This window comes from Ambystoma mexicanum, chromosome 5q (assembly GCF_040938575.1).
Source record: "Ambystoma mexicanum isolate Mex_15411 chromosome 5q, UKY_AmexF1_1, whole genome shotgun sequence".
Lineage (NCBI taxonomy): Eukaryota > Metazoa > Chordata > Amphibia > Caudata > Ambystomatidae > Ambystoma > Ambystoma mexicanum.
In genome coordinates, this window is record NC_090933.1 from 23,744,491 (window position 1) to 23,767,914 (window position 23,424).

The 23,424-nt window shown below is 45.4% G+C and overlaps 1 protein-coding gene across 1 annotated transcript in view; it reads left to right on the top strand.

Moving 5' to 3' along the window:
• Positions 1 to 773: 773 nt before the first annotated feature.
• SLC6A3 (solute carrier family 6 member 3) overlaps positions 774 to 23,424 on the top strand; it is a 639,528-nt gene continuing 616,877 nt past the window's right edge. Inside the window, exon 1 of the mRNA XM_069620436.1 lies at positions 774 to 1,208. The gene's annotated coding sequence lies outside the window, so the exon portion shown is untranslated. The remainder of the gene's footprint in view (positions 1,209 to 23,424) is intronic.

Below are 23,424 nucleotides of genomic sequence, written 5' to 3' on the forward strand. Positions count from 1 at the left end.
AATGTTGTAAACTCCAGATAAAACCCAAGCAGAATGAACCGGATACGTGGTTCGCGGGGCTTATGGCTGCGTCACTGGTCACAGGCGCCTGTCGCCGCAGATTCAATCGGCCGTTCATCCCGCCGAGCGCAGCAAAGGCTACCGTGATCTGGGGACCCACGAACGGCTGTCATCTGTCTACATTGCACGGATACCCCTGGATGCCGTGGGTCCCAATACGCCCGTTATGAGGGCGTGTGCCGAGTTTTAAAATGCCGTAGACACGAATCCCCCTGCCTCAAGCACGCCACACCAGGTTTTGAGAGGGAGGCGCACCCCCATGTCCACACCTCAAGCGTCCCACCCAGACTTGGTGTGTGGGGAGCGGGGGGGGGCACCCCATCCCTTTTCCACAAGTTACACTTGATCCTGCCCTGCAGACAGTGCAGGGAGCTGTCTTTGGTGCTGAACCTCTTCTGCAGCCGGGCGATAAACTCGCACTGAACTGCTCCCAAACGAACAGCAGCTGAGTAGCGCCCCAGACCTAGTGGCAGCCGGAGGTCTGATTTATACGGTGTGTGGTGGGGAGGTCGGAGGTTGCTGTATGTGGCGGAGCCGATGCTACTCCTGTGCTGTCTAAAGAGGGGCTGGGGCGTGAACGCTGAGGAGCAGGCGCTTACATCCCAACTCCCAAAGGCGGAGCTGGGATATGCTAAAACACAAGGGTGCGGGAGAGAGTTGGGGGAGGGTGAGGGGGGGGGGGGGGGTCTGGAAACCTCAATGCATATGTAGGGTTGGGTTGAGACGAACACACAATGTGGAGTGGCAGACCGAGCCCCCTTACATCGGTTCCTCCTCACACTGGCAGGGAACCTAACAGAGGGGTGTTGGCCACCTCCCACTCCTCCCAGCAGCAGGCAGTGCTTTGCTACGGAGGTGCTGGCTGCATAAGCCAACCAGTGCCCACCTCCCTATCTAGCCCAGAGGTGTACCGAGGGGGAGCAGAGACACTGCCCTGCCCCGTGTCAGCAGCAAGCCTCGAGCGACCGTCCGTGCAGAGGGGCATGGACCCAGCCAGATCCAAGCCCACTGGCGATCGACCCCCTTCCGACCCCCAAACGCGTATTCTCACTTTGTGAAGACAGCTAAAAAAGAGAAAAGAGCCAGGAGGGAGATCGCTCATAGAAGCCTGCGTTGCCTGCATCCTTTGTGCCCTACACGTCTTCCAGGTAGGACACCAGTTAAACCGATCTTTCATTTTAAGAGGGATTGTAAATGTTGCATCGGAATTTAAATTGGTATGCACATTAATTGTGTCTGTCTGTGTCCGTGTGAGAGAGTTTTACCAGAATATGGATGTATGTATTGCTGTTTCATCGTGGTATGTGAAAGCATTCCGCGGTTAGGTGTATGCATCCTCTATGTAAAAAGCAAAGTAGTTTACGGAGAGGAAATACACCCTTAACCCAGCGATAATTCTGGGCATATACACATAAACTAAACGAAGATTCTGTAAGTAATTCCCCAACCCCAGGGAGTGTGGAAATAATAACCTGAATAGTAATAATTCCCGAAAAACACCCTCCGTCTCTGTGATTTCAGAAATATACACCGAACGCCAATGATAATGGGAACAGATCTTGAACAGGAATAATAACGGAAAACACCCCCAAGCCATGACTCTCCAAGGTAATGCTTCTGGGACTTGACCCCTAGCCCCAATAACCCTGCCAAAACACCCTAATTTCCCATGGTTCTGATTTGCAGAACCATGGGAAATTAGGGCACCCTAAACTCCAATGATTATGTAAATACTCCCTCAAATACAACGATTCCAGTGAAATACCCTCAGCCCCAATAATTATGGAACTACACCGAAAACCACAATGATTATGACAACAAAAACTTTGTCGCAATGCATCTGGAAATGCACACTCAACTCCAATGATTCTGGGAATAGATACTCAACACTGATGATTAAGAAAAAGCACCTAAAAGCCAATGAATCTGGGAATGCACCAACGCCCCCCCCCCAAAAAAAAATTACGAAAGCTCCTTCAAGCCCCCACATTCTTGAAATACACTCTGAACCCCAATGACTATGGCGATACACACGTATCATAAAGGATTTTGGAGCAATGCCCTCATACTCAGTAATTCTGTGAATACACCCTCGACTACAATGATGTTGGAGCACTACCCTACATCCCAATGATTATGCAGGTACTCCCTCAAACCAATGAATCTGGAGAAACACACTCATTCACTATGATGCTGGAAATGCACCCTCAACCCCAATGATTCTACACAAAACACCACTGGTTCTGGAAACAGCCCCAACGAGTGTACAAACAACCCCAACGTTCCTGGAAACAACCCAAATGTGTACTCGAAATACACCCTCGTCCCAATGAATCTGCGTTCCTTTTCATAGATTCCCGTTTCGAGATTTCCGGTATTGGGACGACTGCGCGTGCGATTTGCTAACACGTGTCGAGATCCCCTTTAAGAAAGAGGGGTGGCTGCTTGGAAAACTAAGCACACACGCCTCGGTTTTCTTACGGGCTCCGTAGCCCCAGAGAGAGCTCCTTTTTCCGAGGAGCACCCAGCAACGTCGGAATGACTGGGAGCAAAATGTTGGCGCCTGCCATGCTGCAGCTTAAACTGTGGATAACACGCTGCGGGGTTTCCCGCAAATTCACATGCAATAATTCGAACGAACGAAGCAGTCCTATCTAAAGCGAGCACGTTGTACCTCAGCAGCTGGCGGGACATTTCATGAACAGTGCTAATTTCAAAGAATACCATTTATATCTGGCGGACATTTTAGAGTTTAACGAAATGGGTCGCCATTGAAAATGTGGGCGAGGTGTGTGTGTGTGTGTGTGTGTGTGGGGAGGAGGGTCTGCTCTTGCTCCCCGAGCAGCCTTTGCCGCGGTTCTGGAGCCCTCTGCGCACCCGCAGCGCGGCTCCCTGCCGTGCACTCCCACACCCACACAGGCCGCTCAGAACACACACCTTACTCCAAAACGTACTAGACACGTGGACAATAGCATGCGGCCACATATAACCTTCATACAAAAACCCTTCTTGCTCAACACGGTGTGGAGTCTGCCTTCAGTTGACAGAAGCTCGTGCAGGACTGTGATGCCTTTAATAAGCGCTATTACATGACATAAGTGCCCACAATTACCTCCACCTGCCGGGTTGGCATTCTTCGAAAAGGGCGCTCTATCTTCGAGAAATTGGAGGGCGATAGACCTGCTGTGTCGAACAATCAAGAAAAAGGTCACCGTTGCTGATTTCTTCAAACGGCGTGACTTGCACCAACTCTAAACAGATTATCACCACACGGGGAAAGGAAATGCCAGAATACAGTGACCGGCGCACGTAACAGACACGTGTAAACACAGGCACCCAAATAATACACGCTCGCTTCTACCCCCGCGCCAGACTTTCCTGTACGAAAATGTTGGTGGCAATGCAGTTACTGCCCGCCAGATACCACTATCGCCCATGTTTAGAGTCACATCATCAGGTTCCAACACTTGGCGGAAGATCAGTGCGCAATACTATTCAGGGAAACGTAATATAGAGAATACATCGTTTAGCTTTTGCTACATATATTACAGTCCTGTCATCAAAATTATTTAATAAAATGAATACTTAAGAACCGATGGATTGGGCCATGCATTTCCCTATTTTTCTTTCATTTCGTTCACATCCAGTCCTGTTGTTGCACCTTAAAGCCATGCTTTTCTCAGGCCCCGCCCACAATATGTTACTTTTCTTCTAGTCCCCTCCCTTTCCCAGCCCCCTATTTCTTATGCCACTTAAAGCACTGTGCACTCCACGTGCCCACACACAGGCGCACGCATGATAGAAAACAGGCGCACGCACAGAGTGTGCCTGGCGCGCGGCACTCCTTTCTGGGTCTAAATGGGAAACGTGCCTCCCCCGGTGACACGTTCACTTAACCAACAGCGAAATGGACAAGTGGGCCCTCAGCGGAGCGCGCCACTTCCAGTTGAGGCGTTTCTCCCTCGCGCGTCTTTGATGGCTCCGCGGCCGCACATGGCGACGCACTGGGCCCCGCCACCCAGCTGCGCGCCCTCGCTCTGAGCAGCGCGCAGATCCTTCCGCCAGCAACCATCACCCGCAGCCTTTCGCGCTATCGATTGGTTGAATGTCACCGTGGCATTTTACAATCTTTTCCTGTTTATCAGCTGGAATCAAATGGTCCATTAAAATAATATAGTAGTGATGTTTCTTGTGTAGTGATTTCAACTTAAACAGCTAAACAAAACAATAGAGCGTTATTAAAATCATAATTGTTTTGTAGCTGTCCAGGGTTTATTTCGGGCTTTCCTTTTATAGCAAACAGCTGCAAGCCACGTTTAACATATATAATTGCTGCGCGATTATAAACAGTTCGGCAAAAGACATCAAAAAGAGAACAAAGTACTGTTTCAGCGGGCTTTCTGTTTTGATCATTTTCCACCGCCCCGTGTCCACAACAATCAAAGATAATGATATCAAAGATAATAAACTCGCACAGTCTGAGTGGGGACCCACGTCCTGAATCCAGTTACGTGTACCCCTAAAATCAGTTTCCCCTCCCCCGCGCCTCGAGGCTGCCGAGTGTTCTCTGCTCGCCTTCCCGCGGGTCGCCAAAGGCTAGTGTGGAAACTAACTGCACATGCGCACCTCATACTTACCACTTCTCAACCCAGAACATCCTAACAGTTCCTTCTTTGAAATCACTCCCTCTTGCCTCATGCCCATACCACAAAGACCTGACCTGCTTGCCACCCACTCGCCAGGACACAGGGATGCAGTCCTTTACTACACATCACAGAACACGTATTCACAAAGCCAATAGTTTGAGGTTTTGTATAGGCATTGTACATTCAACTTTTGCCAACTATTGCCATCATGTGCCCAGGTACTGCCCTCATTTGCCAGGCATTGCCGTTATGTGCTCTGATACTCAGACCATGCAACATGTACCGGTATGAGCCAGGCAGCCCTTTGTAGAGATCACCCCCCCCCCCCCCGGGGCAGCAGCACCATTAAGCCTGAAAAGGCGAGGCTGTTGGAAGCAGAGGCCTTTTTTTCCTAAAGCCTGATGCTCCCATTCTCTTCTATAATGGTGGCCCCGGCCCACAGGCATCTCTTGATTAAAGAGATGCCTCACAGGTGTTGGCACCACCATTATAGATAAAAGGCATTTTTTTCTGAAGCCTGCAGCTCTCATACATGAGCGAGAACTTCAGGTTTTATAAAAAAACCTTGTCCTCTAGCGGCCAGGGCTGCCAGTGGACATTAGAGGGTCCGGGCAGGGCCGAGACCCAGAAACATATTGCTGAGCCTGCCGGCAGTCTGCCCCGGCTAACCTCGGCCCACTTAAAGCCCAGATTGCCATCATATACCCATGCACTCACATCACTTGCCAGGTATTGCTACATGTGCCTGGGTAGTATTTCCATGAAGTGCCTAGGTACTAACACTGATAGAGGTACTGTTTTAAAACTCCAGACTTTCCCATTGTTTCCCATGTATTGCGTCAGGTAGCCAGGTACTCGCCCCACTGCCAGATTTTGTAACTAAGGAGCAAGATACTCAGATAATTGACAGGGATTGCCAGGCAATGGACACGTAAGGTTATGACCTATATAGAGACTCATCTGCGGTTTTGGTGGCGTCCTGGTGATCTGTTCTTTCAGAGGTGGAAGGGAATTTAGAGGGAGGAGAGGGAGAGGCAAGGTGCAGAACTTGAAGCGTTCATGAGTGCAGATAAGAAGAACCCATTTTGTGTGGGCCGTTACGTTTCTAGTGAGTTGTGGTGAAAATACTAGCTGCCCAATCATCCAGAGGAGAGCACCAGCTGCAGGAGCCCTGCTCGGTTCACTTTCAGTGTAGCTTCCCTGAGAGTGAGGATGGGTGGGTGGGCATTTCTGGAGGAGTGGTTGTTGTTGTTGGGTTGGGTCCAGTGTGTGGGTGTGAGACAGGTAATGCAAGGTGGAAAGAGAAACGGTGGGTTACTGAGCTGTGGGATGATAGAAGGTATTGGGCTCAGGCCACCGCCGACTCACATTATTACCAGGGATTGCCATTAAATGCCCAAGTACTTACACCATTCCCATGGATTGCCATCACATGCTAATTAATGCACATCACAGACAAGGTATCGCCAAAAAAAGCTGTTGCACTGACACAAGTGTCCAATAGGAAGCCTCCAATGATAGGCACTAACACTGTGGCAAGGCATTGCCATCACATGGCCAGATTCCTTCTCTCGTGCTGCCAAAGGAAGAGGGGCTCACACTGTTTGAAGGGGTTCCATCAACTGTCCATATACTCCCCCATTGCCAGAACTGCAATAACATGTCCAGTTACTTCCCCATTGCCAGAACTGTAATAACATGTCTAGTTACTCCCCCATTGCCAGGACTCCAATAACATGTCCAAATACTCACACCCCTTGCCTTGATTTCCATCAAATGCCAAGGTATGCCCTCCCCCAGCATTATTGGCTCGCCAAGGGATCCTGTGCCTGGCTACACCATTGTGGCAGTATATGTGAGGGGAGTCGAGCACCAGAGTGCACTCCAGACTCTCCCTTGTTCCTGTAGAAAGGGCTATGAGCTAATGAATTTGTGCCGCACATGCTGTGTTTAGTGTGACATTGGGTTTTAGCATTGGGAACAACACAGGGGGGTGACATTGGGTACTAACATATAGTATGGGGGCAAATCAAGGGGGCTAGAGTTGTAGGATGTAGGTCCTAATATTACTAACATTCCCGCAGACGCATGAACAAATAACATTTGCGAGATTCGGATCGTGCAGTCATGGGCCCTGAAAAGAACACGGGCATTGTGCATACAAAGCAAGCTCAGGAAGAAAGGAGGGGAGAATGTTTCATTGCTATCCGAGCTGCAGGATGAGCGATGGACAGAAAGACTGCTGCTAAGGTTGCCAAAATCAAATGTGGAGAGATAGGTGCTAGAATGTGCTGGAAAGTGCTCAAGCCCATCCTGCAGTCCCAGCCTTGCCTGTCTTTCACAGGGGAACTTGCCACGTGAATGGAGACGGCTTATGCTTGGGGGGTCTTGACTGTGGCTTCCCCTCTCTCCCTCTGCCTCATTCTGGGTGAAATCTACAGCATGCCAGTGTACTAACTTCTCCAGTGGGCCGCAGCACTCCCATCTGCTCTTAGAGCCAGGGAAATGCACTGCCGCCCGGTTCACTTCGTTGCACGCGGTTGGGATGCTTCCGCATGGTGTTAGCCGGTGAGCGGCAACACTTTCTTGACATGCAGGAGGATACACACAGAGCACAATGCAATGCTGTGGAGTGCAAAACTTAGTCCAGTCGATCTCCTCAGCCCCTTTACTACTCAGCAACATAACTTCGCTGTTGGTGGAGAAGCCAATCAGCCAAAACTAAAGAGCGTTTCCTCTGTAACATCCTAACCGGATATAGGTTAGGGGTTGCGGATAGAAATCAGGGCTTAGGACACTTCACGTTTAGGAGTTCACGCAAGGAGAGTGGCCCCACATAGTAAAAAATAATGCCTTGTGTACTACACAATACATGAAGTCCATGGGCCTGGCGGGCTATGAACCTACACCTAAATGAAGTCCATGGGTCTGGTACGCTATGAACCTACACCTACATGAAGTCCATTGATCTGGTACGCTATGAACCTACACCTACATGAAGTCCATTGGTCTGGTACGCTATGAACCTACACCTACATGAAGTCCATTGGTCTGGTACGCTATGAACCTACACCTACATGAAGTCCATGGGTCTGGTGCGCTATGAACCTACACCTACATGAAGACCATGGGTCTGGCGGACTATGAACATGAAGTCCATGGGTCTGGTGCGCTATGAACCTACACCTACATGAAGTCCATGGGTCTGGTGGACTACGAACCTACACCTACATGAAGTCCATGGGTCTGGTACGCTATGAACCTACACCTACATGAAGTCCATTGGTCTGGTACGCTATGAACCTACACCTACATGAAGTCCATTGGTCTGGTACGCTATGAACCTACACCTACATGAAGTCCATTGGTCTGGTACGCTATGAACCTACACCTACATGAAGTCCATGGGTCTGGTGCGCTATGAACCTACACCTACATGAAGTCCATGGGCCTGGCGGGCTATGAACCTACACCTAAATGAAGTCCATGGGTCTGGTACGCTATGAACCTACACCTACATGAAGTCCATTGGTCTGGTACCCTATGAACCTACACCTACATGAAGTCCATGGGTCTGGTGCGCTATGAACCTACACCTACATGAAGTCCATTGGTCTGGTACGCTATGAACCTACACCTACATGAAGTCCATTGGTCTGGTACGCTATGAACCTACACCTACATGAAGTCCATGGGCCTGGTGCGCTATGAACCTACACCTACATGAAGACCATGGGTCTGGCGGACTATGAACCTACACCTACATGAAGTCCATGGGTCTGGTGCGCTATGAACCTACACCTACATGAAGTCCATGGGTCTGGTGGACTACGAACCTACACCTACATGAAGTCCATGGGTCTGGTACGCTATGAACCTACACCTACATGAAGTCCATTGGTCTGGTACGCTATGAACCTACACCTACATGAAGTCCATTGGTCTGGTACGCTATGAACCTACACCTACATGAAGTCCATTGGTCTGGTACGCTATGAACCTACACCTACATGAAGTCCATGGGTCTGGTGCGCTATGAACCTACACCTACATGAAGTCCATGGGCCTGGCGGGCTATGAACCTACACCTAAATGAAGTCCATGGGTCTGGTACGCTATGAACCTACACCTACATGAAGTCCATTGGTCTGGTACGCTATGAACCTACACCTACATGAAGTCCATGGGTCTGGTGCGCTATGAACCTACACCTACATGAAGACCATGGGTCTGGCGGACTATGAACCTACACCTACATGAAGTCCATGAGTCTGGTGCGCTATGAACCTACACCTACATGAAGTCCATGGGTCTGGTGGACTACGAACCTACACCTACATGAAGTCCATGGGTCTGGCGGACTACGAACCTACACCTACATGAAGTCCATGGGTCTGGCGGGCTATGAACCTACACATATATGAAGTCCATGGGTCTGGCGGGCTATGAACCTACACCTATATGAAGTCCATGGGTCTGGTGCGCTGTGAACCTAGACCTATATGAAGTCCATGGGTCTGGCGGGCTATGAACCTAGACCTATATGAAGTCCATGGGTCTGGCGGGCTATGAACCTACACCTATATGAAGTCCATGGGTCTGGTACGCTATGAACCTACACCTATATGAAGTCCATGGGTCTGGTGCGCTGAGAACCTACACCTATATGAAGTCCATGGGTCTGGTGCGCTGTGAACCCATAATACATATAGGCATTCCCTATGTTTTCATTGACGACTGTCGACACCCTGTCTAGTGTATGCATGACCGAATGTACTACGGGGTGATCCCAAGCCAGCCAAATGGGTTAAATATTGCAACAGAACTCCCCCCCCCAAAGACCTGCAAATTGGCACGTGAAATCAGATCATGCAGAGGTGAGCGATGCAACAGTGCACCTCATTATTGCAATGCACAAGTACTGCTAAAGCTTGGCGGTTTACAAACTTTATTTCACATATTCAGAAGTCACCATTTCTATACTGCAGAAGGGTAGCAGCTGGTCTATATTTGTTAAAACATTTGATTATTGGTTTGTAGGGCTGCATCATGCAGGCCAAACCGATGTCTGGAGTGCCAAGGGTAACAAAATGTGTAGCAAGCAAGAACAGGGTGTGTGCAGAGGCAGAGTTTTAAGCTAAGACGAGAGGACAGCATTCAAGTCCATGAGAAGTTAGTGATAGGGCCTTAGACTGCCGTATACAAGTAATTCTCCCAATTTTGATCTGTGGGAGGGTCTATGAAAGGAGTGGTTTTAGCAGTTTCCACCATCAGATCATTTGGATATCTATTCCACTGTTTGAGGCTGAGCATCACCACTCTTATACCGCTATGCCTTTTCTTCCTCTACCAGGATTGTCCAACTCCGGGCCTCGAGCGCCAGAAACCTGATGGGTTTTCAGGATATCCCTCATTAATATTCATGAGCAAAAATGTGCATACATTTAGAATCATTGCAGGCAAATGCATCAGATAAATATTAACCAGTGGTATCCTGAAAGCCCAGCACGTTTAGAGCAGTAGTACTATGCCCCAGAATGATCAGTGCCACGGGAGAGAAGCTGGAAGTTGACTCCTAGTTGAGCAAGAATCCATTGGCGGATCTTGATGCTAAGGTTCAGTGGCCTTGCTGTTTCAGGCCTAGAAAAACCATTGCTGCTCTGTTTTAGACCATTTGTTGTTGTCTGCGGATGTGTGTGATTTTTTCTTTATGTTTACATTCCTTTCCATACTAAAACCTGTAGGTTTTCATCCAGGATGGAACATGTTTCCACAGTGATTTATATATTGTCATGTTGATTTATTGTGTGAGTTATGCCGTTTTAAAGTCGTATCTTTAAAACAGAGTATTATGGTAGGTCTTCAAGCTCAAACATTAAATATGCATTACACCTTCAGTTGGGAAGATATGTGGTCAGGTACCTACATTTCAGACTAGGCCAAAATCCCAGCTTCACCACTTAACCAAAGAGTGTTATCCTGGGCAAATCATGTAATCTTACTCTGCCTTCTCAGCTGGAATCCAGAAACATTAGAAGTGATTAAGGACTTATTACCGGATTGTTATTTTGTGGGTCCCTCTTTTGGTGTTAGGGGACTTATTGGGGTGTTCAAGTTATTTGGGAGAGGAGTCCAGGGTGTTGGATTTCTTGGAATGTGTTTTAGAATTTTTTCATTTACGCTGTTATTGTTGTTTTGCATCCGTTTCAGAAGGAGGGGTTTGGGTATTCGGTTGGGGTCACAAATGCATATCAGGGTCCATTGCATAGGTCTTTTTTTAATTGGGTGGGGGTGGATATTCTGTGTGTTAAAATGGGTGATCAATTACGAGTTATATCGTGGAATGTGAATGGTCTGAACAATGTACAGAAAAAACGGAAAGTATTGTCTTATTTGAATGATTTGAAAGATATGTCTATTTTCCCCAGGAGACACACCTTTTGAAAACAGATTTGGATGGTTTAAAAAAAGGCTGGGTTGGGAGAGCATATGGTTCATCCTTTGAATCAAGGTCTAGAGGGGTGGTTATTCTGATCAGAAAGCATGCACCGATCAAGGTTGTCAAAGAAATAGGCGATAAGGAGGGTAGAATGGTTGCTATCTTAAAAAATATTCAAGGCAAAGATGTGACATTTTGTAATATTTATGCAGCAACATCGGATGATGGTACTTTTTTCAGAAAGGTGGCTCAAACTCTCCAGGATCTAAAGTCTAGTAACATAATCTTGAGAGGGGATTTCAATACAGTCATTAATTTTGCTTTGGATAGGAGTAATACTAGACACTGCAGGAGGATCGACATGCAGTCTCGGGCACTAAACGGACTGATGGAGGAACACAATCTGAAAGACTGTGGGAGGATTCAAAATCTTTCATTGAGGGAATATAGTTTTTATTCTGGTGCACATGCTACATATTCCAGAATTTATATGGTATTGCTGTCAGGGGACATGCTACAAAACTACAAAACAAGTAGTATTGGTAGTATTGTATTGACTGACCATGCTCATGTTTCAGTGGATTTGAAGTGGAGTTACACTGTGTGTAGACAAAAATCATGGAGGCTAAATACCATCTTGTTGGACAATCTAGCAGAGATGGACAAAATTGCAACTGCAATAAACTTTTTTTAGAGGAGAATTGTAATGGAGAAGTTGAACCTGACATGGTTTGGGAAGCATTTAAGTCCACTGTTCGAGGTTTATAAGTCTGGCGAGTGGGTTGAAAAAAAATGGGACAATTCACAAAAAGAACTTGAGTTAAAGATTAAAGATGTATCAGGGGTTTTGATGGGGGATCCTGTGAGAGTGGAATTGCTTCCCGAATTAAACAGGTTGAAAAAAGAGTTGAAAACGTTAATATCTAATCGGGTGGATAAGAAGTATTTCCATCAAAAATGCTCTTATTTTGAACATGGGGAGAAGTGTGATCGCTGGTTAGCGTATAGATTGAGGCTGAGAGAGTCTGAGCGCTCGATCACATCTATTGCAGACTCTACTGGTCAAATCACATACACTCCAGAGGGTATAAATGATGTTTTCAGAAAGTTTTATGAGGAAATCTATAAAAATAAACCGCATATTGATGGAGACTTTCTGGAGAAGATTCAGGTCCCAGTAATTTCAGAGGAAGAGGCTACCTTACTGGAGGAAACTATCACGAGAATGAGGTCAAATTAGCAATATCAAAATTGAACGTTGGTAGGTCTCCGGGCCAGATGGATTGCCAGTAGAGTTCTATAAGTGGTTGCCTTGCTCTGCATTGACATTATTGATGGATATGTATAAGACCTCCAAGACTAAAGGAATACTTCCGGTCACGACTAGACACGCAACTATTTCAGTCTTCCTAAAGAAAGACCGGGATGAATCACTGGCGCTGAACTATAGACCGATTAGTTTGATTAATGTGGACAATAAGATTCTGGCCAAGATTCTTGCCCTGATAATGTAAAATCTTCTGCCAAAGCTGATAGATGAGAATCAATCTGGTTTTGTTAAAGGTAGGATGACATCTAGTAACATGCGGAAATTGCTATGCACTATCACAAAGGCATCAGAGTTGTCAGAGGACTCGGCTGTCCTGTCACTGGATGCCGAAAAGGCATTCGATAGAGTTAATTGGCATTTTATGTTTAAGGTGCTGGAAAGGATGGGTTTCGGGGTACAGTTTTGCTCCTGGATTAAACTGCTATATACCAGGCCAACGGCTGATGTCAAGACGAATGGTCAGAAGTCTAGAGCATTTGAATTAGAACGTGGCATGAGACAAGGTTGCGCGCTGTCTCCTTTGCTGTTCGTACTTGGTATTGAACATTTGGCTATAACATTGAGAAATGAGGAAGGTTTACAAGGCATTAGATGCTGAGGGATGCTACAAAAAATTTGGTTGTACGCTGATGACTTGTTATTAGTTCTCAAGAACCTTGGTGAGTCTGTGCCCGTTGTCGTGAACATTCTAGAAGCCTTTCACCAGTGCTCTGGATACAAGATAAATTGGGCAAAATCAGAGGATTTACCATAGGTCCTGTTGTGTGATAGACAATTTATTACACGGTTGGGCTTTAAGTGGTGCGCTGAAAAACTGTTATACTTGGCGGTATGGATTTTGCCAAATGTTACTGATTTTGTGAGAGAAAATATGAATATGGTGTGCACTACTTTTAAATCTGATTTGGAAAGGTGGTGCTTGTTGCATCTTTCCCTTTGGGGGAAAGTGAATGCTTTAAAAATGGTGTCAACTCCTAGAGTGAACTTCATACTGAGTATGATCCCATTAGATATTGAGAAACATTTTTGGCGAGAGTTGGATAGACTCATGCAGGACTTCTTGTGGGATAATAAGCCACCTCGTTTGAAAATTAGCAAATTGCAATTGCCTTTGTCTAAAGTTGGGCTGAGAGTCCCTAATTTCAGAGCATACCATCTGGCTTTTATGTCACAAAATGTATTTAACTTTCTCGAATCAGAATATGATGATTGGATATGTGCAGAGTCTAGCCATATAGGCCCATTATCGCCTAGGGCTCTGTTGACCAGTAAGCCACATCAAACAAAGATGGAAGACCCACTGACTAGGAGCTTGCGGAATTCATGGATTGCCTTGAGTGAGAGTTTGGGTTTCACTGCATTGAAAGATCCGAGTGCTTCAATCTGGCTGAATCCAAGTACTATACATGATGGAAAATATTTGTTTTGGCATGAATGGTACCTGGCTGGGGTGCATTGGATTGGAGATCTATTCAATGGTTTGAATTGGATGTCAGCTAGAGAGCTTCGGCTGAGGTTTGAAATTCCTACTTTTTGTTTGGCAGACTATAGAAAGATCAGGAGAGCGGTGGGGATGTGGATTTGGAAAGGAGGATCAATATAGACATGTTTGGGTGGGAGCCTGGGGTGAGTGGATGTGGTCTAGTGAGCTATGTTTATAGACTGATTGTGTCGAACTATAAGGCTAATGATGCTTTGAGATTGGATTGGAATCGGAGAGTTGGTGAAGATTTTGCGGAGGATGATTGGATGCGTATTTGTGAGAATGTGAAATTGTGCTCTCTGAGTCTGGCTGAAGCGTCAAATTAAGATATTGAATAGAACGTACTGGACACCTGAGAGAATGATGAAAAGAGGAATGAGTGACAGCTCTGAATGTTGGGCATGTTTACAAGAGGTAGGCACTTTTGAGCATATGTTGTGGGAGTGCTCAAGGGTGCAAGGTTTGTGGTTTGAATTTGACCAGATCTGTGAAAAGATTCTTGAAGAGAAGGTTCATATGGATTTTCATACCATAGTACTGGGTTGTGGGGATTTGTGGGATGACCTGACCACTTCTCAGAAGAAGTGGATCTTTCAAGGGGCAATGGTGGGGAAGAAACTAATTTTGAGACATTGGAAAGCATCTACCCCAGTTATTATTGAGGATTGGATTGCAGAGATTCATTCTCTAGCGGATATGGAGAGAGTGTTGTATCAGAGAGCAAAGAAAAATACATTGTTTAATAAGATTTGGGGCACATTTCTTTTATTGTATTGGACCTGTTTATTGATTGTATTGTGACTCCATCCGGAGGGGGGGTGTTTCTGATGTATATGGTTTTGTTGGTTTTGCTATGATTATTGCATGATGTTATATTACTGTACATATATTTCTATGATGTGAACTTTTTGAAAAATAAATATTAAAAAAAGAAGTGATTAACTTCAGCCTTGCGCATGCTTTACTAAACTAGTGTTGTTCCTATTTAATATTAGTGATAATTCATATTCACAATACAAAGAAGCTTTTGTTGTTTCCAAATGGGTGGATTTCCCTGTGAATCTTGCTTACATTTCTAGTTGCTATTACTCTTGCACCCTGGATTTCTTTCCTTCATCCAAGCCCAGCCTCCCACCCTCAAGGCAATAAAAAGTGCTGCAAAAATGCAGCAATAAAATACATTAACATACTGCGAAATGTTTTTTGTGCGTCAAAATGCCCCAATCCATCATTCAATATTTTGGGTGGGGATTCCTTTTCACAACCCCACAATCCCTTCCCTGCAGCCTTCTGGGAGTGGTTACAGTGTTTAGGGGCATTGCTGGAGGAGATTAAACCAGAGTTGGAGGAGGGTCTGAGGGCATCGGTGTTCAGCCCACTTATGGGAAAGGCATCATCCTTGCGAATCCCCAGCTAGGCCAAGATGACACGGTGGGTGTGAATAGATTGCATGAAAGTGGTGGTGAATGGGGTGGAAAGTGAAGAGGTAGCAGATGGGAGAGAAAGGGGAGAACAGATGGGTGGGAGGATCAGTTGATTGAAGTTTCTATGCTACTTCTCTTGATTATTGCTATCCCTTTTTGCTCAAGGTTCCTACCGGTTGTCTCTATTTCAATTAATGTATATAAGTGGAAGAAAAGGTACATACCTTTTATTTTTAGTGTTTGGTTAGGGCTGGGAGGATAGCTCGGTGCAATGCGCTTGTCTTTGAAATAAGACTACACTGAGCAGCGCAGGATACTCTGTACGTGCTATGAGGCTGGTCTCTGGCATGAAATGTGATATAAGAAAGAAACATTGCTTTTTTTGTTTGGATCCACCTCTCAGGCTCTTGACTGGAAGGGAAAAGAGTATTGGATGGAAGGTGTGAAGGTGGAGGGATTTAATAAAGCTGAACAGAGTAGTGGATGGAAGGTGTGAGGGTGGATGGGTTTAAGAAAGCTGAAGAGAGTAGTGTATGGAAGTAGAGGGTGAGAGGATGGAAGGAGAAAGCAGATTTCCTAGTTAAACTGTAACGGTTTATTGAGAAGCCACCCTTAACACAGGGCTTTCCTTCCTGCCCCTCTTAAGGTGTGATGCAACAAACTGTTTAACAGATTATTTTATTCAACCCTACTTCAAACACATATCATGCCCCTTGGATCCCTCTCCACTGAGTTAAGAATGATCCAAGAACCAGGCCGGTTTACAGGAAATATATTGGTATTTATTTTATGTTGGTATTTATTTAAATAAAAGTAATAGAAATGAGCACAAAAATGTCAAACACCACTTTAGCCGTGGCACAACACAATCAACTCCTCTCAGCATCAATAAATTACAAAAGTGAGTTGAAAAGAACACCATCACAATTTTGCACTTTCTGCAAATTTCACTTCAAAAAAGAATTACACTGATCAATAATGAAAGCAATTATCATGTAGTGTTGTGAAATTTTGATTTTCCTGCGGGCTTAAAAGGCTAGTAGTAGGATTTCAAGATTGGTACAAATACCTATGGCAATTATAATTTCGCCTACATTTTTGCTTTAAAATAAACAAAGGGTGATTTAGCTGTTTGTTTCTCAGACCCCCTTCTTTGGTCTGTGTTGGGGAAGTCAGACAGACACATTGGAATGATTTGGGGAATTTTGGATTTCAAACTCTCCCTGCACTGAAAGGCCTGTCTTGGGGAAGCTGGATTAAAAGGCTGGACTGATTTAAGACACCCCTCTTCCTTAAATAAGTCTGGGTCAGCCGGACAAAAAGGATTACTCAATTAAATTATAGGCTATAGTTTTGAGAGCACACTGGGAAGTGAACTTTGTTAATTATGAATTTTAACAAAATTCACCCTGTAGTGTTCCGCCAAATGGGGATTTAGTTAAATTAATATGTTTGGTCAAATAGGCTAAGGATCTGCACAATTTTGCCCCTGCCCCCGACCCACTATAAAGGGAAAGGATTCAAGGCAAGCAGACCCCCCCACTGTTTTGTCTCCCAGGGCTCAGTTGTACTTACATAGAGAGCCTCTGTTTTAAGTTCAGGAAAGCCAGCTCCATCTCAGGACACTATGGAACAATAGGGAAGGGGTTTGGTCACTCCTCTCTCAAAGATGGCCTCCTGCTCTCCACCATAGGACCCAGTCAGCTTTGAGGCCTTCCTGGAAAGAGACAGCTCCACCCAAATACATTCTCAGAAATCTCCTGTGGTGTTTTCTTACAGCTGTATGATGGTAAGTTTCAGCAGTCCTCCTTATTTGTCTGTCCCTGTGCCCCTTTCCTCCTAGTGCAGTCCCCTTGTATAGCAGTGATGACACCACCAATTTTACAATCTTGGGGAAGTACACTCCAATAATTCACACCACTAGGATTGGACAGTTAACCTTCTCTCTCCTCCCAAACCCAGTCTCCAAGTCATGATTGGCTTAGTGGGCTGGAGCAACATATGGCAATTCCCATTTGCAATCGCCACATGTTCTCCTTTCAATTTATTTTGGCAAAAACTAGTTATGTATCACAACTAGCAACTGCCATAATATACATATTTTTTGCTTCAGCTAATCATGGGGATTTCAATACGCCTACAAACAGGTCTGTACTATGTTGCACGACCATGTGGCACCTTTCTGCCATTTCCATAAAAAGCATAAGTTATGAATATGTAAGTCATTATCCATATCCCAAATTTTATTCTCCACCTGCCCACCAACTCTCATATTTGGAACATGTTCAGATCAGCCAGAAACCTAGCTTAACTGGCCATTACAGTTCCCTAAATTGCACTTAGAGTAATTTTATATCTCCAAAGTTGCCTGGAAACAACCTAAAAAATGGTACATAGCTGAAGAAAATCCACCTGATGATTGCTGAGAAAAAAGCCTAAATTATAATAGTACTTTTAAATTAATTGTGAATCTTCATGTGGGACAAATGGCCATTCTCCTGGCTTCCGGCCATTTGTTTTCACTGGGTCAGCCTGTACCCAGAGTTTCTTTTAATCAGTCTCTTTGTGTTGGAAGCCTGCTCTTTGAAGTTGTTGCCCCCATTTTCACACATAGTGGTCATGCTCCAGCCAAACGGAACATCTCCTGCAGTCCCTGCCTTCAGAGCCAGCCAGTCTGGAGAACCCTACATTTCGGCACCTTCAGCAGGACACTTTATTGAGGTTTGTAATTAGATGGGAGATGTAACATCCAGACTGGCTGTGCAAGATATCCTTGTGAAGTTTCTCACAGCCAGCAAAATATTTGTATTGGGCTGACATTTTTCCAAAGTTGCTTTTCCAATGTTGTTGGTGTTTTGTATGTGAAGTATGATATACATTCCTTTTTGTCAACCCGCATATCATGTCTTTTCCATGACATTTATCTGTAAGCTGTGATACATTTTCACATTTAAACTGCTGTCACTTGCACAAACCTATGCAAGCTATTTTTGTGTCACTGTTTAAAAATCCTGTTTTCCATGTGAAAGGGATCTTTGATTCCTCCTTCTTTTGTCAATGACAGGTAGGCCCCTTTCCCACATGGCTCTTCAAAAAGTTACTTGAAAAAGAAACACAGGGCAAGCCATTTTAAGGTTCAGTGTTTAAAATCCTGCTGTTCATGTGAAAGGGACTTCTTATTGGGGCCTTTAAATGCACCCCACAAAACAGAGTGAGTGATCGAGGGCAAATCATTTTATGTCAGAAAAACCTGGCAAGGTTACCAATCCTTTTCCAGCGAGAGTTAAATCCCTAAACACACAACTCCAATAGTAAACATAAAAGAATCAAAAACATAAAATCTTTTCCCTAAAGTTCATCATTGTTGAACCTTCAAAACATTAACTTGGCCTGCCCTCAGCTTCCCCCTGTGACCTGCTCACTCAGGCCCTCCACCAACCTTGTTCACCGAGCCCTTTGCCTTTAGTCGGTAAACAGGTTTACAGAGCTCTCAATCTTTTCAGGTTTTCAAGAGGGTTTCCTGACATTGCAATGCTGGTCAAACCCAAACTTTCTATTAAAAGTCAGGGGCTGAAACCAGGAGCATGCTCATTCTCTGACTAAAAACAATACAATAATGACGGGGGCCCTCCAAAGAAAGGGGACTTGGGAGCTACAAGGGGCCTTGCCATTAATATTAGGACCAGTGGTGGCTGGCAAACTATGAGATGGTGAGGTGTACATACAAACCCCCAGACTGTGACTCTATCCAGGTGTGATGGGCGCAAGGTGGTTATTTCCCACAAGGCTTTTCTGAAACAAAGTATATTTGCAGCATGGAAGAAGCTGTATCTTTCTGACATAGGGCCTCATTACGAGGTAGGTGGTAAGGAATTACCGGCACCGGTAAGGACACTGGTGCCGGTAATCCCTTACCACCCTATTCCGAGGTCCCTTAGCGGGCCCCTTCCTTAACGCCTGGTCTGACCAGGTGTTAAGGATGGGACCCTTAAGGGATTTCAGAGCTAATAACGGTACCGCAAATTGTGGTACCGTTATTAGCTCCATCCCCATTCCCGTTGAGCCCTATGGGGGCTCGAATGGGAATGGGGAATGGTTCCCGGAATGGGGAGTTACCGGGTCCTCCAAGGTTGGAATGACCCGGTAAGTCCCTATTTCGGGAACCCGAACCCGGTCCCGGAATGCGGTAAGGGGGTAGCCATGGTGCTAATAGCTCCATGGCTACCTCCTACCTCGTAATGAGGCCCATAATGTTATAGGGGCCTGTCTTCATATACATTGTGGCATCCAGTAGGAGTGTTTCTCAGCTCAGGGCACTGCTTACCTATCCCAGGATGCTGCACACATGATTGGACTTGCCATTCTGCCTGTGGCACTGCTGAGCCATGCCAGGGTGATAATACACCAGGCTAGTGTGTGCTGTCATATATGGAAGGGGGTTGCTTACTATACCCCATGTTTGTGAAGCTGCCCAAATAACCCATTGCTGCTCAAATATGCCCCTTAGACTCAACAATGCAAGGCTTCCTCAACCTGCTGGTGGTTCTGGGGCTCCTTGATGTGCTGGGACCTGCGCACATTACAGCTTATCTCCATTGTACAGCTCTCTAACATCCTCAAGCATCATGGCTAACCAGCGGGTTCCAGAGAACCCACAGATTAAGGTTTTAGACAAGGGAGCTGTCCTGGGGGTTCACAGACTGTACAGGTTCAGGCAGCAGGGCTACCTCTCATGTTACAACCATTTCATACAGCAGATCTAGCCCTCGGCCTACACATATCTTGCAGTGTCACACTTTGGGCAACATAGGTATCCCTCAGGCAGACTGTTCCTTCAGGCTGAAGAGTCAGGCAACACAGCCTTTGCACAATTCTTACAGACTTGTCAATCCATCGCTTTACACAGTGCTTACAGAATCAGAACTGCTGCGCCCTACTGCCTTCCAGCTGCCACACCCTGTTCACTCTCCCGGTCTCACTGGCTGCCCTGTTTCTCTTTTGTTCTTCCTTTTTGCCACATATATCTGAATTCAACGATCCTGTTACCACTGCATACAGGCCCAGACTGGCCTATGGGGCAATAGGGCAATGCCTGATCCAAAAACACGAAATGCTAGTATGGGCCGGTTTTTTGTGTCGAAGTGGGATACTTTTTGGGCCATGTGGGCCGGTTTGATAAGGCACTTCACCATGTGCCTTGTAGTTTTGGCCAGTGTTCCTGAAGAAACACTCTTTAAAATGCAAAATTTGCATCACATTTTATCGAAAACCTCCACCTAGTGTACTACTCAGTCTTTCACAAAAGGAATGAATTTCCATTTGCAACTGTGGGCCACTTTTACATTGGAGCCCGAGAGAATTGTATGCCAGAGTCCAACTCTGACTAAATAAGAGTCTGTCTATGAATAAGAATTAATCAATATTTTCTAGCCACGTTCACATGGGATCGGAAAGAGTGTTCCAAAGACAAACTTGACTATTAATATGGATTTTTTGAATCCCATGTTTGTGTCACAAACAACTTAAACCAGGGGTTGTCATTTATAGAACATGAAATTAAGAACATTAAATCAGCTAATATATAATCCAATGGGTATTAGGATTACAAAATTATGATTTTCAGATGCCTGGTATGGAGAATGTGGTGGCGGACTGTCTTTCTCGCCTCCCAGTGGATTGTGGTAATGAAGGGGATCAGGTAGTAGGGAAGGAAGAAGAAATTATTGTTGCCAGTATTGAGCAGGGTGCTTTGAATGAAGAGTAATGGAGGTTGGCAGAGAGGGATGACGCAGTGCTTAGCAAGGTGACAGATTGGACAGTGGAAGATTGGCCTTGCAGGCATGATGTGGACAGGAAGTGTGATTGCTTTATGAGATGAGGGATGAGTTGTGCTTGTCGGGGGAACACTCAGGAGGGGACAAAAAGTGGTTCCCTCTGAGGGTTTTAGGGACAAACTGATAGAAATTGCTCATCAAGGGCATTGTGGAATCAACAGTATGAAAAGGATGCTGAGACACAGTTATTGGTGCCCAGGAATGGATGGCGGAGTGGATAGGAAGACAAGGCAGCACAAAATGTGTTTGGCAAGTGACAAGAGCAAAGCGGTGTGTGAGACATCACTTTGGCCTGTACAAGTGCCTGAGGAACCTTGGCAAAAATTGCCCGTGGATTTAATGGGTCCCATTCAGGGGCTGGGTGAAGGTATGAAGTTCATTTTGGTTTTGGTGGATTACCACTCAAAGTGAATAGAGTGGAAAGGAGTAAGAGAAGCACTTACTGTAGAGTTGGTAACGTTTTTTCAAGAGGTTTTCTTTCATGAGGTATTTACCACAGAAATTGTAACTGATAATGGTGTGCAGTTCTGTTCAGACACCATGGGGACATTCTTGATGCAGTTTGCTATTAAACACACACGCACAGCATTATACCACACTTGGGCAAATGGGCTGGTAGAACGGGTAAATAGATTCCTTAAGGGTGGTATTCAACTGGCAATGAGGTTGGGTTATTGTGGAGTGATGTGTTGAAGAACATGGTGTGGAGTTATTGTGTTATACCTCACTCAGTCACAAATGTGTCCCTTTTGTCTCATTGAAGGGGCGTCAACTGGGTACAGAATTGTGCCCGGGATGAATACAGTTGTCGTGCAGTGTGAATGTCAATAGGAAGGAGGTGATAACGTAGGTGGAGGAGGTGCAGGGTCAATATAAAGAAATGTTTGATGAACATTTCAAAGTAAAGGTACGTGAATGGGTGGTTGGAGATTGAATTCTTATTAAGAATCCCAGATATGGTATCAAATGCTTAGAGAGAAAATTATAGGGTCCGAAAAGCAGCAGTGAGGAATAGTGTGGTGGTTGTTGACCCTGGAAAAGTATGGTCAAAGGCAGGTTGGCACTACGCATGGAGATGTGGGAGGCAGTGAAGGAGGTGAAGAAGGGAGAGGTGTGAATGAATAAGTAGAGAGTTTTTGTGAGAAAACAGTGCTGGATGGGGGTATGAAAGTGGAAGAGTTAAGAAAATGTCCTTTAAGTTTAAGGATTCCCTTTGTGTTTAATTTCAAGTTCAATGGTGTCAATATATATTTCCATCTACAGCAACAATATTAATTATTGTCATGATGAAGTTGCCATTGTTCATTGTTGAATTTGTATTTTGTTTGTGTTCCACTATGGTGTTGTTTATTCCCTGTTTAGGGGGAAGATGTGCTATGTTCTGTAAGGTGTTCCAGAACCTCATGTGGTTCTGGATCACAAGTTCAGCTGGAGAGGAGCTCGGCAGAGGTGTCTGCTGCTCTCTACGCTCGTGTAGAATAAATACTGCTCTTGTAATCCCGTGTGCTGCGTGCTTATAACTCCCTGCAACACAGCCAATAAGTTGAAGAGTAGCATGTTGCACTGAGTCAGGAGACCACAGCATTGTGCTAGAGAATGGCGCAGTGGCTATTACTGCACATAGCTTTAAAAAGAATAGCAGGTTGGGTAGGCTCTGCGCAACCACCGCTCCAAGAAAAGAGCCGTGCTAAGAGCTATGTGAGGCGAGGAACCAGGTGTAGAGGGACGCTTACCATTTAAAAAGGAAGCCACTGAACTAAGCTGCTGCAATCGAAGGATTATGAAAATGCTGGTGCGGGAGGTTATAGACTCCAATATGGAGTTATATGATTCAGCATTATCTGAGGGATGCATAGGTTTCATATATCTAATCTAAACTAAACATTATTCCAATATGACCGACGGTGGCACGTAGATTGTGCCTCATGTCTTCCCATCATATATACAGTGCTGCACCTGCATTTTCCTAGTTCCTTTCTTGCGAGTTGTATTTATTGTTTTGGCTAGTATTTATTTTTAATCTGTGTTAAAGTACCAATAGAGCAAGTATCAGTGGTGTATACCAACAAAGTAGCTCAAAATAGCCCAATGATACGTGGAAAAAGCACAAAATAGCCCAACAAGTCAAATCACTACGAAAGCCCAGCACACTTGCTTTTTAGAAAGCTGCGGATTGGAGCAAATCTACTGTTCCGGGAACTCGTCCCT